This window comes from Artemia sp. Qi Xiang Cuo, chromosome 2, assembly GCF_049724085.1.
Source record: "Artemia sp. Qi Xiang Cuo chromosome 2, ASM4972408v1, whole genome shotgun sequence".
Classification (NCBI taxonomy): domain Eukaryota; kingdom Metazoa; phylum Arthropoda; class Branchiopoda; order Anostraca; family Artemiidae; genus Artemia; species Artemia sp. Qi Xiang Cuo.
Window position 1 is genome coordinate 38184952 of NC_142795.1, and position 17641 is coordinate 38202592.

The 17641-nt window shown below is 37.0% G+C and overlaps 1 pseudogene across 1 annotated transcript in view; it reads left to right on the forward strand.

Moving 5' to 3' along the window:
• Nucleotides 1–17641, forward strand: part of LOC148955202 (putative ATP-dependent RNA helicase DDX49) — a 72892-nt pseudogene that overhangs the window by 14734 nt on the left and 40517 nt on the right. The window contains exon 2 of the transcript XR_016143516.1: nt 3823–3947. The product of XR_016143516.1 is annotated as a putative ATP-dependent RNA helicase DDX49 (transcript). The remainder of the gene's footprint in view (nt 1–3822; nt 3948–17641) is intronic.

Here is a 17641-nt window from a genome sequence, read left to right on the forward strand (position 1 = left end):
GCAACTTCAGGGTTGCTCTCATGATGTCTACACGATTAAGTAGACTAGATGCTGATCATCAGTTTGTAGCCCTTGCCAAAACTTTCTGCTAGTATTTTGTTTTTTATTGCGCAATATTTCTTAATGTGTTTCATAACAATAATACACTGAATAAGAATGTAAAAATGCCAGTAAAACAAAGTAAAACACAATTAGCCTACGTGCATAATGTAAATTATTCAAGATAGGGTGGTGGGAATGAAAAATTTATTTACGTCATTCAAAAGATCAGTTGCTTTTACAATGATTTTTTTTTATTATTTCTTTTTTTTTGGGGGGGGGGGGGCAAAACAAATTGGAATTCGTCTTGATAGTTTTTGTAAATTTAACTATCTAAGATAGCTTTAAGTATCTACACAGAGACACTTACAAATGCATAAAATAACTTAGAAGATAACTAAGTTATAAATATAACTGGGAACTTTCTTCTCTTTTGGACATTCACCAGAGCATATTTGTGATTGTCGACATACACCGATGAGGGTCCAAATGCACAGAATGTAATGACATATTTGATCTTTCACTCACATATTCTGTGTTTGTTGACATTCACCAGTGAAAGTCGACACTCATCATTTTTGGACATTCACGGTAACGTATATCGTCCGAAATTATTTTATTCAGTTTGGGAGTGCTGCCCGCTGTGTCTGGAAATCCGCTGTGTCTTTAGATTTATGCTTATCCCCTCCTCTGAGTTAAAACTAGAGGTTCATCTGACCCTTCGTCATGTATCGAAAGTTTCAATCTCTATCTTCAAAGCCGTTACATGGGAGGAACTTTCCATGGAGGGAGTTTTCGTGGGGGAATTAAATAAAAAAAAACAAGTTTTTCAACTGAAAGTGAGGAGCAACATCAAAACTTAAAACGAACTGAAATTATTGCTTATATGATTGGGTTCGCCTCCTAGTCAATACCTCGCTCTTTACGCTAAAGTTTTTTTTATTACTTTCATAAGAGCTATTTTATTGCTACTTTTTTTTTATTGTTTAGTATTTTATGTGTTATTTTGTATCTTAATGTGTTTTATAACAATAATACACTAAATAAGAAAATGGTAACAAATTATAATTAAAAACTATTATTTTAACTATGCCATTGAAACAAAATTATAAATAAAAATTATAATAAAATAATTATCATTCGACAAAAGACGATGGTGAAAAGAACCTTGAAATGTGTGGACAGTCACTCTCTTTTTAGGAGAAACACGTGCATTAAAAATTGAAAAAAAGAATACAAAGTAATGAATTGAGTAGTGATTGAAAAACGAACTAAGTAATGACTTTGTAAATGGCATATCATGTAAATATCTTTGTAATGACTTTGTAAATCATTTGTAAATGGCATAAATCTCCTTTGTCGCTAATATGTTTGAAATTGGTGATACTATATAGACAAATCAGAGTAAGAGTAATAGGCCGAACAATTTAGCAGCCTTTACCATTGTCTTTCTTTTGTATGTATATAACAAAGTTAAAATTCTACTTTAGCTACTTTTGGCTATCATAGAAAGGGGTTATGTTAGGAATATGAAACTTTCAGGGATGGGTCTACAGGCTAAGGTATGTCCTGGGAGGGTATTTTGAAGTCCCTACATCCACTCCTTCTTCCTCTAGAGGGTCCTGACCTATGATGACCTTTAAAAATCTGTGTGTTATAAAAGTGAAACCTTACAATATAGATATTCAGGTTAAATGGAGAACAACAAAATTATTTTCAGCTTCACAACTTGCTCAATAAAATTTATAAGGTTTTAAAGATATGCAAATACATTTCCTAAAGTTTGAAAAACAAACATTTATTTGGCTTGAAATTCTACTCAAATAACAGAAATTGCATCAAAAGTCAGAGAAAAAGAATCTGATAACTGAAAATTAAGGTTGTTTTGTAAGGTTGTTATGTTGTTTTATCAAAATTTCAATAGGCATACACCTGTCATGTAGGCAAATTTCAGGACCCTCTAGAGGGAGAAGGAGTGGAGGTAGATACTTCAAAATACCTTCCCGGGACATATTTCATCCCGAGACCCATCCCTAAAAGGTTAATTTTCCTAATCTAACCCCTTTCTAAGATAGCCAAAAGTAGCTAAAGTAGAATTTTACCGTAACAAATGGTTGCCTCCACCATTTAAGGTATGTACCTTACCTAATTAAAAAATTGAATATACTATCGAGGGGAGAGGGGTAGACAGTTTTTTGGGGAAGGCTATGAGTAATGCAGGAGGACTAGCCAAGGGATAGGGAAAGATTCTTTTTAAAGAGGTGATTTTGTTGAATGTCAGAACTGTTTAATATTAGGTTAAAATCTAGCGAATACAAAGAGGAAAAAGGTAAATACTTTTGTGAGGAAATATTCACTTTAAATAATAATATAATATATTTTTTATAAGAAAACCTAAGGGCCATATACAAAAGCCTTGATTTGGTACATCTAAGTATAAACGTATCAAAATCGAAACCAAATTAGATTAGATTAAGACTATGTACTTCTAATTACGACGTTTGCAACTCACCTCCAACGCCTTCAAGATAAAATTGCACACCCTAACAATTATTTGTGGAGATGTTCATGTAAGAATGCCAAGAAGTAGCTCCTCAAAAATTCCCTCCTGCCAACTGAACTTAATTTGAGATAGCTTGCGGCACCTCAGGAAAAAATAGGCCTGCCCATCCTCCTCCACATCACAAACTGGGCAATTTTTCTTTCCTTCAGTACTTCGTCTAAATCTCCAGAATTTGGCTCCCCCAGATGGCAGACAGATTGCTCTAAACTGGATCCATAACCTTGTAAATTTAACCGGAATATTCAACTTTAAATAAACTCCCCTTCTATATCTAGATTTAACTTGCTTGTGTAATACTGAGCTCTTAGATAGACCTAGCTCACACCATCATTTCTGTATTTCTCGCTCTTCTTGTCTTTCTCTAATCATTCTCATCATACCTGGTTATATCATCTCTTGGACCCATACCATCGTTCCAAAAATACAAAAAACTTGCCCTGTTAATAGTATGATGCAAGTTGTAAAATATAAAAGTCATGAGAGTCGGAAGCAGTACTATGTATGTAATCTCTTCCACAACTATACTTGAAATTATCATACCATCTTTTGGGAGTATGTTGCAAAATGTAAGCAAGTTTGTTTTATAAAAGGTTATTGCTGTTTTTGTTCAAAATATTGTGGACGGTTTAATTAGCTTACTCTTTTTAATAAGGTTAATATTTTCTCGGGTCATATTCTTCATTTGCTGAGATACGGTACGTAATGCTTATTGTTAGAACTTCGCTTGGACCTTTATCCGGGATGCAGTTTTTCAAAAATTTCAAAATTTAATTTTAAAAGTTTCACCATAGCATCAGTGAAATCCGTGTTCAAGACATTTACCTAAGGTTCGTTATAATTAAGAAAACTAGAGTTATGGATCGGTTACTAAAAATGCGCATGTAGTAGGTTTGTTTCATTGTTACGTAGCGGTGAAGCACAGTTATGGTAGCCTCCACCCAAGGGAGGGAAAATCTTCTCAAAATATTCTCATGAAAAATGGCTATTGTACAATCTTCATGTTGCTCTAGATCTGCTCCCTGGGTTTTTTATTTCTCCGAACTAATCCCCGGTATTAGTTTCTGATGAAATCAAATATTTCAATAAAAAATGTTAACCACTCTAGGAAAAGGATTTCTTTCACTTGCTTTGAGCCGCCTAAACAGCAGGAACTCTGTTTAGCCAACTTTGAGAATGCTTGACATGAATTTTACCCTTATTGCTTGTTTTTTCTTCTTAAGTTTTTTTTTTATGTTTCAGATTGGCTGATCATCTTGAAAGAGAGCATGATTTCACATTAAAGAAAATTAAGTTTCTGGTTTTGGACGAGGCAGATAGATTGTTAGAAGGAAACTTTGATGAGCAAGTAAGTGATTGAAAGACAGCAGATCTCTTTTTAGGGAATGAAAAAAACGAAATGCTCTTTAAATGCTACGAATTTGATACAACATCAAATATACTCATGTATCAAGGTGACTCCTTTATGTGAAGTTTGTCCGAAATAGAATTTGACCACAATTATTCAACTTACATAGGCGTTCACTATGATGCTTCTTGCTCCAATTTACGTTTGCATCTGGGCGGGGGGCATCCTCCGACAGATGGACTTTTGGGTAACGAAAAAGCTAGTACTGGCCTAAATAAACCCCTTTCTTTCCTTTTTGAAGAATAGGGATCTTTTATATTTGTTCAGAATTGGATTATTGCTACCGAAGTCAAGAAAGTCAGAGACTTAGCAATATACCTTTTATTTTAAGGTATCCGGTATATCCAAGTGTATCAAACACAATAGGTTTTGAGGGGCTTCTGGTGATATTCTTCCTAAAATTTACTTTTATAATGAAAACACCTGGCTTGTTTTTTTTTCGGATTCTGAAATCATCATTTAAACATAGGTGTTTAAAGTAGAAGCCATGTCCATTGTGAAAAGCTTATAATAGTTGATAAAATCTTTCTCATTTTGCCTTTTGTCAAGTTAAAAGCTTGGGTTTTTAGGCGCCAGGACTACTACTTCTACAATTACTACTTCTACTATGACTACTACAGAGGCAAAGGGTATTAAGGGGAAAATCTCAGGTAATGTAGAGGTAAGTTGGACTAAATCAAAATACATTATTTGGAGACAGGTTGTCAAAAGGACGTATCCGCTTTTTTTTTTTTTCTTTAAGCATCCGTAGTTTGGCATACTATTTTATGTTAGGGAATCTTTTTGAACAGTTTGGACAATATACACCCCTTTGAAAATCTTGACACAAATAGTATTTTTTGATTTAGTTTTATACCTCCTCTAGTTGACCTGAAAAGTGAAACTTAATACCATTCCCAAAAACTTCTATCTATGCTCTTTGACCCCCTGGGTATCCTTACACTCTTCTGATCTAGTTAAATTGTAAGAGCAAAAGTAGTAATAGTAGTAATCCTGAAAGTTTCAACTTAATACCCTCAGTCATTCTTGGGATATTGCTGAGATGTCTTATTGGCAACCAAGCATACACACAGTGGCTTTTATTTTAGTTTTAAAGCACTATTTAGTTTTAAAGCATAATGGACAAATTAAGTAACTGTGAGGTGTTGACATATCCCTTATCCTTAGAGACATAGTTACTGGACTATTCAGCCATGCCGAACAGAATGGCCGTCTTAAAATTTTGATTGGAGGTGTATGGAAAGTTATGGGGTAAGGAGAAGGGCTGCTTGCCCTCCAATCAATATTGTCTCTTAAAAAGGGCACAAGAAATTTTAATTTCCACCGAGTTAGCTCCTTTAAAAGTTTTAATGATATTACTAGATATGATAGAGCAGCGCTGCCTATGATATTGCTTGTATGCCCTTTTGAAAACTTGCATACACATAATCTATTCGTTCAATTTAAACTCTCCATAAACGTTCTCTAAATGTTTCACCTTAATACCCTTAGTGTCATTAGTTACAGTGACTGTAGAAGTAGTATTAAAAGTATACACTTAGTGTCTTCTGGCTAGTTCAAAATCCAACACAACTTACCCCGAATAGTCTTATTTAATAATGTAAACCGTTCTTGAGGTATTGCTTTGTGACGCTTTTGGCAATCTACACACTCATAGTTCATTTTGATTTAGTTCAATATCCGCCTAAATATTCCTTTAAAGCTTCATCCTAATACCCTCGGCTCTTGTAGTAGCAGTGGAATTAATAGTAGTAGCCTTAACTTTAGTAGCAGTAGTAATAACAGTAGCAGTAGTAGTAGCATGAGTAGAAGTAGTAGCAGTAGAATGTAAATATTGTCTTTTGGCTAGTTGAACATCCCCCACAGCAAGCCCTGTAAGTTTCAAGTTCACACACAAAACTGTTCCTAAGATATTGCTGATATGCCCTTTTGACAACCCGCATACATACGGCATGTTGTGATTCAGTTCATCCCCCCTCCCGATCAAATTATCTTGTAATTTAAACTTCACGCCCTTAGGCATAGTTGTAACAATAGTTACAGCAGTAGCATTAGTAGTACTAGTAGTAGTACTAATAGCAATAGTCCTAGTACTAGTAGCAGCATTAGTATTAAACATATTGCATTTTAGTCAGTTGAACATCCTTCTAATCAAGTCTTGGAAGTTTTAACTTAATAAGATTAGCCATTGCTATGATACTGCCGATTTATCCGTTTTATAACCTGGATATTCATATACTCCTTGAAATTTTCATTTTAATGCTCTTAGCCTTATAAGTAGTTGCAAGAGAAGTAGTAGTTGGAGCAATAGTAATAGTAACAGTAGAACTAGTAAATTTAGCAGTGGTATTACTATTAGTAGTAACGTGCAAATGTTACCTTTTGGTAATTGATCTTCCCCCTTTAAGCATTCTCTGAAAATTCCAACTGAATACCAAATTCAATTCTTGAAATATGCCCTTTTGACAGTCTGAATGCACATAGTGTATTTTGATTTAGATGCCCTCAATATTCTGTCAAATTTTTGCCTTCATAGATTTACCCTTAATAGTACTAGTATCACATTAGTAGTGAGGGTAGTAGGAGAAGTAGTAGCAGTATGAGTATTGTATTAGTAATAGTAGTATCAGTAGTAACAGCAGTATTAATAACATTAGTAGCATCTACATTTTTCCTTTTGGTCAGTTGAACATTCCCCTCATGATGCCCTGGAAGTTTCACCTTGATACGATGATGTCCCCTTTTGACGCTCTTTTCGTCTTAATACTCTAAAAGCCTTACAAGTGGTTGCAATTGAAGTAGCAGTTGGAGTAGCTTAGTAGCAGTGGTAGTAGTGTTTGTAGTGGGATGCACATAATACTTTTTTGTCAATTGATACTCTCCATTGAGCATTTTCTGAAAGTTCCAACTTAACACCCAAATCCACTCTTGAGAAACGCCCTTTTGACAATCTGCATGCATATAGTGTGTTTTGATTTAGTTAAAGTTTCCCCTAAATATTCTGTCAAGTTTTTATCTTCATACGCTTAGCCTTAAATGTACTAGCATCATAGTAGTAGCGGTAATAGCAGAAGCAGTAGTAGGGTTAATAGTGTTCGATTAGCATTAGTAGTAACACTAGTTGTAGCAGTATTAATAGCAGTAGTAGCATGTACATATTACCTTTTGGTCAGTTGTAAATATTCCACTCATGGTGTCCCAGGAGTTTCCTCTTGATACGGTAAGCCGTTCCAAAAATATTGCTGATACGCCCGCATCAGTAATCTACATGCACATAGTACGTTTTGACTTAGTTTAGCTTTCCGTTCAACGTTTCCTCAGATGTTCATTTCAATATCCTCAGTCTTGGTAGTACTCGCTATAGAATCAGTAGTTTCAATGGTAATAGTAGTAGCAGTAGTAGTAATTGTAGTAGCAGTAATAGTAGAGGGAGTTGTAGTAGTTGTAGTAGTAGTGTTGCAAATATTGCCTTTTCGGTCAATAGATTATCTCTCTTATTATTTCCCGAAAGTTCCAAGTTAATATACTTAGTCATTCCTGAGTTATGGCCTTTGACAGCCTGTATGCATATAACATGTTTAAAAAAAATTAAATAAAAAGGTTTTTCATTTCAATTAAAAGCCTTATATGGCCCTGGGACAAAACTTATAACATTTGCCCCCTGGCTTTGAGGGTTTGTTTCAACTTCGAATGTCCTGTTGTGTGATCTGTAGACTATTTTGGATAAAATGGCTATGTCAAAATTGATATTGTATGCATTTGGGGAAAATAGGACGTGGTGGATGCGGGGGCTAGTTGCCCTCCGATCACTTTTGACTCTTAAAAAGCACACTAGAACTTTTGATTTCTACTTGAATGAGCTCCCTCTGAAGTTTATACGACCAGTTCATCCATAAAAACCTTATATGTTAATAATGGGCTACTAGTATAATTTATAACCCTTGCCCCGAGGGCTGTGGGGGGGGTGTCATCCCCGAAGACATAATTTCTAAACCTTTCAACTATGTTGAACAATATGGTTATCTCACAATTTTGATTGCCTGCGTTTGAGCAAATGATGGGTATGGGGGGGGGGCTGGTTGCCCTCCAATCACTTTTAGCTCTTAAGAAGGTCATCAGAACTTCCGATTTCCAATCGATTGAGTCCCTTTCGAAGTTTCCACGACAACTTCTTCTATGTGAAATGAATTGGTCAGAAAATACTAAGAAATAATTTATACATTGTGGCAACATCGTTCTTTATTTAGGCAGCGCTTGCACTGCATATGAAAAGTGATTTGGGGGGGGGGGGCCACCAATCCTCTCCCACGCCGAAAAATTCCCCAAACACGTTCAGTCAACATTTAGAGATATATATTTTGTTCGGCTTAGTTTAAAGGTCCAGAAAGTGTTTCTCTCTGGGGATGCCCCCCCCCCCCAAACACACACATCCCTCGGAACAAGGGCTGTAAGCTATGCAATTCGCCAATTGCTTACATATAGTATTTGCTATTGGGAAAGAGGACATGTTCACCTTTAGTGTTCAAAAAGACCAAGGATAGTCAGGGGAAACTTTCAGAAAATGTTGAGGGAAGTTTTGAACTAAATCAAAGTACATTATGTGTATACAGGTTGTTAAAAAGGCGTAACTCAGGAATGACTGAGGCTGTTAAGTTGGAACTTAAAGGGAATGATGATGAGGATGATCAATTGACCAAGAAGGAAATATTTGCACGCTACTCCTACTACTTCAGCTACTACTCCTACTGCTACTACTACCACTACTGCTTATGTAATGACTGCTACTAAGGCTGAGGATATGGAGATATAATTTGAGGATGTGTTGAGGGGAAAGTTGAACTTTATCAAAACATACTATCTGCATACAGATTGTCAAAAGGGCGTATCAGCAATATCTTTTGAACAGCTTATTGTATCAAGCTGAAACTTCCAGGGCACCATGAGGGGGGATGGTGAACTGACCAAAAGCTAATTTGTGCATACTACCACAGCGAGTAATACTACTGCATCTACCGTTACCGCTACTTCTAATACATTACTAATGCTACTACTCCTACTACTATGATACCAGTACTACTAAGGCTAAGGGTATAAAGCAGGGGCGTAATTTGCTATGGCGTAGGGGGGCAACTGCCCCTTCCAGACCTCGGTTTGTCATTGGTACAAAGATAAAAATTCAAGACGATATTGGGGGAAGTTTGAACTAAATCAAAACACACCATGTGCATGCAGGTTGTCATAGGATGTATCTCAGGAATGGCTTAGATTATTGAGTTGGAACTTCAGGGAATGCTTAGGGGAAAGGTCAATCAACCAAAATAGCAATATGTGGATGCTGCTACCAATACTACTCCAGCTAGTGCTTTTATTGCAAATACTTCTAAGACTAAGAGAATTAAGGTGATAAATTCAGGAAATTTTTTGGGAGAATTGAACTAAATTAAAACACTATGTGTATGCAGGTTGTCAAAAGGACATATCAGCAATGCCTCAGGAATTTTTTACGTGAGTGAGTTACATGTTATCAAAAGGGTATATTGGGCAACATCATAGCGACGACTTATTCTATGAAATTGAAACTTCAAGGGCTTAATGGAGGGGTGGGAGGTTCAACTGACCGAAATGCAAAATGTGCGTACTACTACTACTTCCACTAGTGCTACAACTGAGAGTAAGGGTATGAAGGGAAAATTTCAGCGAATATTTAGGGGGAGGTTGAAAAGAGTCGAAACATGCTGTGTGCATGCAGGTTGTCGAAAGTACATATAAGCATTATCTTGGGACGGCTTGAAGTATGAACTTGAAAATTTCAGGGCTTACTGTGGGGATGTTGAACTAACCAAAAGGTGACCAAAGTAAGAGCGAAGTATGCACAATGTATTATTTATTTATTTATTTTTTCTGACCAAGACTATTTGCGTAGAAGGAGCTGTCGTAGAAGTTTTGGAAGGAGCTCATTTGATTGGAAATTGAAAGTTCTAGTGCCCCTTTTAAAGAATCAAAAGTGATTGGGAGGTAATAACCCTCCCCCCCCAATCCCCTTTATTCTCCAAATAGATCCAATAAAAATTTGAGACAACCATATGTATGGCATAGTTGAAAGATCTGATGACTATGTCTCTGGGTATGTCAGCCCCCAGAACCCTCTTATCAAGAGCTGTAATTTATGCAATTTGCCCAATGTTTACATATGGTATTTGTTATTGGAAAAGGGGGGCAAGTTTGACCTTCGGTGTTAAAAAGGATCAAGGAAAGTATTCAGGTGAGGTTCGTAGAGAATATTGTGGGGAGTTTGAACTAAATCAAAACACTTTATGTACATGAAGGTTGTCGAAAGGACGTAACTCAGGAATGACTGAGGATATTACATTGGTACTTTCAGGGAATGATGAGGGGGATGATCAATTGACCATAAAGGCAATATTTGCACGCTACTACTGCTACTGCTTCTGGAGCGACTACTTCTGAGGCTAAGGATATTGAGATGAAAACTTTAGGAAATGTTGATGGGAAAGTTTAAGTCAATTAGAACATACTATGTACATACATATTGACAAAATGGCGTATCAGCAATATACTAGGAACGGCTCACTGTATAAAGCTGATACTTCCAAGTCATGACGAGGGGGGTGTTCAACTGACAAAGAGGCAATACATACATACTACTACTGCTACTGCTACCACTGTTACTGCTACAAATACAACATTACTACTACAACTACTCCTATTACTACTAATATGATCCTAGTACTACTAAGGCTATAGGTATGTAGGTGATTATTTGAGAGAATATTGAGGAGAAAGTTGAACTATATCAAAACACGATAATTGCATGCAGTTTGACAAAAGGGTGTTGTTTTTTTTTCAGAAATGACTTAGCGTATTATGTTGGACTTTCTGAGAATGCTTTGGGGGAAAATTATTTGACCAAAAGGTAGTATGTGGACGCTTTTACTAATACTACTACCGCTACTACTACTACTACTACTGCTACTCCAACTACTACTTTTATTGAAACTAATACTCAGGCTAAGAGTATTAGGGTGAAATTTTTATGAAATGTTTTGGGGGAAGTTAAATTAAATTAAAGCACACTATGGGCATTCAGGTTATCAAAAGGGTATATCGACAATATTATTACAACGACTGGGATTGTGGGATTATATTGAAACTTCCGGGGTCGAAACTTCCAGGGAAACTTCCAACTGACCAAATGGCAACATACTACTACTGCTACCTTACTTTAGCCACTACCGTTAATTCTACCAATAATTTTACTACTACTACTACAAGCAGTACTCCTGCTACTATTACTGTAACTACTAGTACAGTCAAGTTTAATGCTTCGAATATGAAAATTTCAAGGAATATGGACTGGAAAGTTGAACTGAACCAAAACACACTATGTCAAAAGGACGTATCAGCAATATGTTAGAAACGGAGTGGAGTATGAAGTCTAAACTTACAGGGCGTGTTGTAAGGGATGTTGAATTAACGAAAATGCAATATTTGTATGCTACTACTATTAATTATACTTCTACTGCTACTAATACTGCTATTATTGCTACTGTTACCGCTAGTATTGCTACCAAAGCTTAGAATGTTAAGGTAAAAGTTTTAGGGAATGTTTAGATTGTATTGGACTAAGTCAAAACACAATGTGTGTATGCAGGCTGTCAAAAGGAAATATCAGCAATGCCCCAAAATCTGTTTTCAGAAATAGGGTGTTGCGTATTGAGAGGGATGTTAAGAAAACCAAAAGGTATTATGGTCATACTTGCAACTAATGTTATTCCTGCTGCTACTACAAATATTACTAATACTGAAGCTGATGTTGAATTAAATGTTGAATTAAATCAAAACACACTATGAGCATGCAGATCGTCAAAAGGGTTTACCTATAAATATATACCACTTTTGCTTCTGCTACTGCGATAACTGCAAAATAGCTAAATCAAAATAGCTAAAGTGCATCTAGTTTGTCAAAATATCCAGGCGACAATAGGGTATAGAATAGAGTATAAAGTAGTAACTTACACAGAAAGTTTACGTTGCTTTAAAGGTAAATCAAAAGGTACTATGCGTGTGTTGGTTGTCAATAACGCGTCTCAGCAATATTAAGAATGACTGAGGGTATTAAGTTGAAACTTTTAGGGCTATCACTGTTATTTTTTCTTCTCTTACAATTGAACTAAATCAAAATTGTAGGTGCATCCAGGTTTTCAAAATAGCATAGATATCATGTTTTAGAAAGGTTATTAAGTTTTATTTTTCTGGGGAACTTGAGTAGGTGTAAAACTATTATTGAAAACTGTTGGAAAATTTTGTCCAATTTATAGATAGTAACCCAAAACATTGATTCTTATTGGAAAATCGAAACATTTAAAATATTATTGTCTTCGTAATAAAAAATATTATGTCAATAAAAGACGAACAGAAATAAAAAAACAAAATTGCACAAAAAAAAATTTTCTAAGAAAAGTAAAAAGCTACATTAAACCAAAAAAAAAGCAGAAATTAAAATCAAGTAATTTTTATCATAAAATTACCACAAATCACCATCAATAAATAAATGAAACCCAAAACGAGCATAAATTTCAATAAATAAACAAGTCAAACTCAAAACGAGCAGAAACTAAGATGAGTAGGGCTGACGCCACGAACAATAATTGACGCCACGCCAACAGCCAGGACCATCAAATGTGAAAAGACGTATCCAGAAAGTTAAAGGCATGGAACAAACGGCAGCGAGAATCATACTGAATTGCAAACAAAATTTTGAACAGCGATCTTGGATTAGAAATTAGAAAAGACGCTTTTTTGTATCCTTGGCGTCTTAAGATGTTATATAAGATGATGCATGAATCTAAATGGCTGAAGGAAAGTCATGGAAAAAATATCTAAGGTAATGATGAGTGTCAATGAAAATAAAATATAGGCCTACGGCTGGAAGACAAGTGACAGCGATTATCACATCAAATTGTAAACGAAGTCTCTGCTTACAAGAGAAGCAACAGTGAAAATCACAACAAATCCCAGCAGAGTACAAATCATACAAAATGTATGATCCTCCGAACGCGATGAATAACGCGATGATTATGCCAAATTCGTTTAGACCCTTAATTTTGGAAAAAACTTTATATGAGTGACGCCATATTTATAAGTTCCAGAAGAAAACAAATCCTATAAAATGGATGATTCTTTCTTGCATTAACAGGAAGGAATTGAATTCAGCCTAGGCTTTCCAAACTCAATTGTTATTGCTTATTTGGCACCTCATGACTTAAAAAGAACCAATAACGAATATATACTCCCTTTAAACGAACAATCGTGCATTTATTTAAAGCATCTTTTGTTAGAATTATATGCCTTATTAATATTTTTCCCAGGGTGCTTCAAACAAACCTAACCTGAAGCCATGACATGAAGAAGAAGGTAACATTATCTCCTGTTAGAAGACAAGCGACAACGAGAATCAATATATATATAAGCCTGACGAATGCCGGGGCATGGCCTTGAAATCGGCTACATATTTTTCTTCTCTTAAAACTGACATTGACATTTCTGGCCACAAAAACGATCTAAATAGGTTACAACTTTAAGGATTAAACTCGTATTTTTCCCAAGGTAGTTGCATCGAACCTATGGTGACGCCATAATATCAAAAGGAGGCTCACATTGTCTGCGGTTAGAAGACATGTGGCAAAGAGGATCCATATGCAAAAGCCTACAGCGTAGCCGTGCCGGGTCTTAGTGACGTATATATGTATTCTTTCTCGAAAACGGCTCAATATTTTTTTTTGGAAAATTGGCATCCCGGGATTTTGTGGCCTATCAAAAAGATCTATGTAGGTCACGAGTTTGAGAAAATTCGTTAAAAGCCTTAGTTTCGGAAAAAAGATTCATGTGAGTGACGTCATATTTAGGAGCACATTTCAAGAGCGCAAGCGACAGTGAGAATCAGAACTTGTCAAAAATAATTTGGAAAATTGACATCCTGGGATATTCTGGCCTGTACAAAGGATCAACATAGATCACGAGTTTGAGAAAATTTGTTTGGAGCTTAAATTTTAGAAAAAAAAGTTCATACGAGTGACGTCATATTTATGGGTCCGTTTCAAGAGAATAAATTACATAATGTCCCCCCTCCCCAGGAATGATTGCATCGTTTTTATATCTATGACGCATGCAACATTATAAAAGGAACATAGCTAAGTCTGAAATACCAAGCGTGATGAGTCTATTTACAAAAAGTGTTTTAAGCAGTTAAATAATGCCTAGAGGACAAATGAATAACATACACCATCAAATGTGAAAAAAAAACAATCCGAACAGCCAGGTAAAGGGTATTGGAAAATCTCTGAAGTATTGATAAACAAAAATGAAAAACAACGAAATACACTGTTGGTAGGGGAGACTGGGTTACCTCCCCACACGGGGCACCTCCAGACATCGAACCTATTGGCTTAGCTATCTAGCGGAAAAATTGGAAAAAATTCACAAAGATGTACCATTTTACTGTTCATCTTGGAGGCAAGACGATACTTCCATCAAGGAGCATGGTAGTGAGTCAGTCGGTAATAAGACTTTAAAGAGACAACTGCCAATTTTTTCGCGTGACGATAAAAGTGAAACAGAGAGGTAAGTTTTATAAATACATTTTAACGTAATGTTCTATGAACAAGCAAAACGAACACGAATATGCTTCTTCTACATAAGATTGACGTAACTCTAGGTGTTGTTTGGTTATAACTCTTTTCTTCTGAAAGGCTCCTTAGGGGCACCTCCGGACAGTTTTTTTAGGGCAGGTTTGGACACTGTCCAGAGGTGCCCGGTGATTTGAGCAGCCATTGATGTTTTTTCTTTCATTTTTAAAAGCAAAGGAAAGAACGATATCACCTAGCAGGGGCGGGCTTTTTGATCTAGTATTAAGAACTGCCACTTAACACCTTTAAGTTTTAGTATTTGAGACAGGACAATAGAGTACTGCGAAGCGGTGAATTTCGTCGTCTTTGCCCGACAGAAGTCTTTTATGACATAGTATTGGACCGAAAAAATATTAAGTTTTGTAGGGCTCCGCCCGACAAGTTGTTTTCTAGGGAACCAATGGGCTTCTGTTGACTTTGCACGCATGAAGTAGTAAGTTTCGTCGGGCTTTGCCCGACGAAAACCCTTCTAAAGCTTTACCCTTCAACATTTCTTTCCAGAAATGGTGCGAAATTATATCCCTACTAAGTCCAAGCCAAACGAAGAAGCTATCAAACAAGGGCTAAGAGCCATACAAGATGGAGATTCGGTCAGAAAAGCGGCCAAGACCCATGGAATAGCTGTTTTAACATTATTTGATCGTTTGAATAAGTCAAAATCGGCCAACGAGACTAGTGTGGATGAAGGAATAGCCAGATCAGCCAATTTGAAACGAGGAAAGTATTCCACCCGCCAGGTTTTCACTGACGATCAAGAGGAAAAACTTAAGACTTACCTTCTTCGTTCCTGCCAACTTCGTTCAGGAATAATCTCGTTCAGGAAACTCGTTCAGGAATAATCTTGAAGCTTTATACAGTCGGTACCGCTTCACACCTTGACGAGTGTACAACCTAGACGAAACCGGACTAAAAAAAATGTCATGGATATTCCTAAAATCATAGCGAAATCTGGTATAAAGCAAGTGGGCAGGGCCGTTGCCGTTGAGCGGTGGGAGTTAGTTACAGTGTGTTGCATCGTTAATGCCATCGGTAACAATCCCCCCCCACGTGTGTGTTCCCACGCGTGCATTTCAGAGAACACATGCTCTATGGAGCACCACCTGCTAGCCTTGGGTTTGCTTTTCAGTATGGTTGGATGACTGGACCGAACTTCTTAGAAGTTATGAAGCACTTCGTCAAGCACACTCGATGCAACAGGGAGAATCCGGCGTTGCTCATCCTCGATAACCATGAAAGCCATATTTACTTGGAGGCAGTTCTATATGCAAAAGAGAATGGAGTAGTGCTTCTCACATTTCCGCCACACTGCAGCCGCAAAATACAGCCCTTAGATATATCTGTCTATGGTCCGTTCAAGGCGTATCTGAGGGCTAAGTTCGGCGAGTGGCAGACCAACCATCCACACGAAAGATTTCAAATAACTCATGCCGCAAACGTAGTTGGTCAAGCTTATCCCCTAGTGTTTACTCCGAACAACATCACATCGGGGTTTCCAAAACCAGGAATATGGCCATTCTCAAGATCAGCGTTCACTGACGCAGATTTCATCGCCGCTAAGGTCTCAGACAGACCAAACACCGCTGGAGAAGTCACTGATAGGGTAGAGTCTTGGAATACTTTGGAAGCAGTTGCTAACCCTGTACTGAATTCCTCGGCCTTTGAGCAACCACCAGGGCCCAAACATGATGTCAATCCAGAAGACATTTTTCCATTCCTAAAGGCTAAACCAAGAAAGCTTAATGTGAATAGGGCTCGAGTTGGCAAAACTAGAATTTTAACGGATACGCCAGAGAAAGAAGATCTGGAGAAAAGAGCACAAGCAAAGTCAGCAAAGAAGACTGGTAGGAAAAGAGTAAAACTGACAAAGAGCAAGGAGCAAGAGTTGTCAACGATAAGAGAACCTTCCTCCCCTTCGAAAATCTATTTCCATGACTCTTTAGATGCAAGCCTTCATGCAGGGTCAGACTGTGAAACTGAAACAGACCTGAAACTGAAAGTGAAGTTTCACTCATTCCAGAAGAGATCAAGGTTGACGAATTTGTGATAGTGAGGTTTCAGCCTAAGAAAGATTTTGTTCTTTATGCAGCAAAGATCTTGGAGACTGATGTTGTGAACAGGGAGTTTCAGGTTTCTGTTCTACGGAGAAAGAAAGACTTTGATCGATTTCACTTTTCCGATATTGAAGACAAGGCATCGGTGTCGTTTGAAGATGTCGTGAAGAAGCTGGAGGTGACTCGACACGGTGGAACTGCTCGGGTCCAAGCTACTTATGTTTCTGTAGGTCCTTGGTTGGATCATATCTGCTGAGTGATTTAAGTTTGATAACTATGAACCTTTTTTCTTTTCTATTTACTTTTGTATCCTATATCTGAAGAATACAGCATCTGAAAGCATGTCCGGTACTACCCCTACACTTGTGCGAAGCGGCTCCTATATAGGGGCAGTTTCGGACATTTTGTGAACCCAGGGAAAACGTCAACTACTTAGCAGCGCTTGCATATTGTCGCTTAAACTCTGTCCAGGCTCTGTCCAAGTGGCTAAGCTATGCTGGTGCCAAATACGAAGTTCCGATAGCGCGCACAACCCGGAACAGGTAATATTGATTAAATAGTGCACGGAGGTGCCCCAGTCTCCCCTATACTTACATCAACGACCATCACAACGAGTCAAAAACAGAAGTGAAGAACAAATAAAAATACCCGGTTAGAAGATAAGCGGCAGCAAGAATTAACACGAGTAAGAATAAAAGTTGAGAAAAAAGAAAGGTGTGGTTACAAGAAATGCGATATCGAGGAGAAGAACGAATTAAAAATGAAAGGGAAGAACAAAGAAATATGCGGTTAAAAGATATGTCATAGTGAGAACAAAGAAATATTCGCTTATAAGATACATGGTAGCGAGAATTGCAAGCGACAGTGAAAATCACAA